The sequence below is a fragment of the Archocentrus centrarchus genome, chromosome 10 (genome assembly GCF_007364275.1).
Source record: "Archocentrus centrarchus isolate MPI-CPG fArcCen1 chromosome 10, fArcCen1, whole genome shotgun sequence".
Lineage (NCBI taxonomy): Eukaryota > Metazoa > Chordata > Actinopteri > Cichliformes > Cichlidae > Archocentrus > Archocentrus centrarchus.
In genome coordinates, this window is record NC_044355.1 from 30843 (window position 1) to 32650 (window position 1808).

Genomic DNA, 1808 nt, shown 5'->3' on the forward strand with positions numbered 1-1808 from the left:
TATGTAACTCTGCATGGCCTCCTCCCATTCATCAACAGTCAGTGAGTCCGAACCCTCACCTCGAAATATAGGTGGGTCTTTGATCTGTCTCTGAGCTACTAGCTGCACCTGGGAAAGATCTAAAGCTTGACTGTCTTTTGTTTCATATGCCCCACCAGGACATGCATACGTAGCAGCTGCAGGACTTGAGGTGTGAGGTGTATTAAGATGTGACATAACGCTATCAGCCAGCTGTTGTCCAATCTGCTGTACAATAGAACTCATTTGGTCAACTAGACTTACATCAGTAATTGGAGGATTTGCAACTGACGCAGTAGCGCCCTCTGGTGGCTGTGAGTCAAACAAAAGCCCACAGGGACTATCTGTTGTCCTATTACCCACCCGAAGGCCACCCAGTGAAAAAGGAACAGCTGTGAACCCTCTACCCCTACCAATACCAAGGGGGGTCACATTTAAGTTATCACCACAGTTACTGAGATCCATATTTAGCAGTACATCAAAAGAACTACAATGGGCTTAATGCAATATGATAACAGGCAAATGTAAAATTGAAGTACACCCAACAGTCAAAACACAAGAGATGCTCCAAACGATGCTGCGATGAGAAGACACCAGCCCGGTCCGATGTTGTCGAGGACGAGTCACGGCACCAATGTGACCTATGTGTATCTGGTGTCCTCTCTGAGTGTAGAAATAAATCACGAGAAGCTGCTCAGGCTGTGGCATCAGTTGTCTTTAATTCTCCATCTGCATCTGCAGTTTCACAAAATGAGCACAGAGGTAAGGTGTCTCTGGTCAGCAAAACAAGCGCTCCTTCTCATGAGTGATCCTCGCGACTCTCAGGATTACCCACCATAAAATAATAAAAACACTGGAGATTACAGTGACCGTATAGTGGATATTTTTCTTTTACAATCAATTCAGTGGAACTAACCTCTCAAAAAAAAATAAACAAGTAAATGTTCTGAAAATAAAATAAACTGACATTTTATTTACTGGATGCCATTTTCTTAGAGTTTATAACTTAACAATGCAAAAATAAATGAACTCTTTTTATATATAAAACTGAATATATAAAACTCAGTAAAGTTGAGTATTAACCATCTGCTACAATGATAAAATGCTATTTGATAAAACATACCTGCAGTTTCACAAAATGAGCACAGAGGTAAGGTGTCTCTGGTCAGCAAAACAAGCGCTCCTTCTGCAAGGAGGAGTGATAGCGTTACTGCGCGGGAATTTCCCACGTTTTCACACAACTAGATTCTTCTAAGGCACGACCATAACGACAGAACAACAGAACGATCGTGACCTACAGTAAACATAGTTCAATAATATACACAAGTGAAAACCATAAACATACTCCATAAGCATGACAATCATATTTCTTTGTCAGACATCGCAGAGACATGTTACCTCATGAGTGATCCTCGCGACTCTGAGGATTACCCACAATGCCTTGCTCCTAAGGGTGAATGCAGTATGACTTTTGACCAGCAGATGGTGCATTTTAGCAGGATTTAACACGAACCATTTTAACTATGTTACACTGAGAAAGAAATGGTTTAACTTTGGCCAGTTGTCTTAGCTGATAAAAGCTGGACTTGACTACTGACTTAATTTGGGCATCAAGTTTGAGTTCACTGTCCAGCTTCACACCTAAGTTTGTTGCTGTCTTAGTAAGATGTTGAGTTAAGGGACCCAGGTCAATAGTCATTTTTGAAGTATCACTGGGCCCAAGCAGCAACACCTCTGTCTTTTTATCATTTAGGTGCAAAAAGTTAGTGGACAGCCATGCCTTGATTTCT

General features: G+C 41.4%; 1 long non-coding RNA gene across 1 annotated transcript; it reads right to left on the reverse strand.

Annotated features, from left to right (window-relative positions):
* Window positions 1-576: 576 nt before the first annotated feature.
* LOC115786484 (uncharacterized) lies at window positions 577-1433 on the reverse strand. Its single transcript, XR_004020431.1, has 3 exons — window positions 1417-1433; window positions 1142-1204; window positions 577-838 (listed from the first exon to the last, which is right to left on the reverse strand). It is a non-coding gene; the product is annotated as an uncharacterized LOC115786484 (long non-coding RNA).
* Between the last annotated feature and the right edge of the window lie 375 nt (window positions 1434-1808).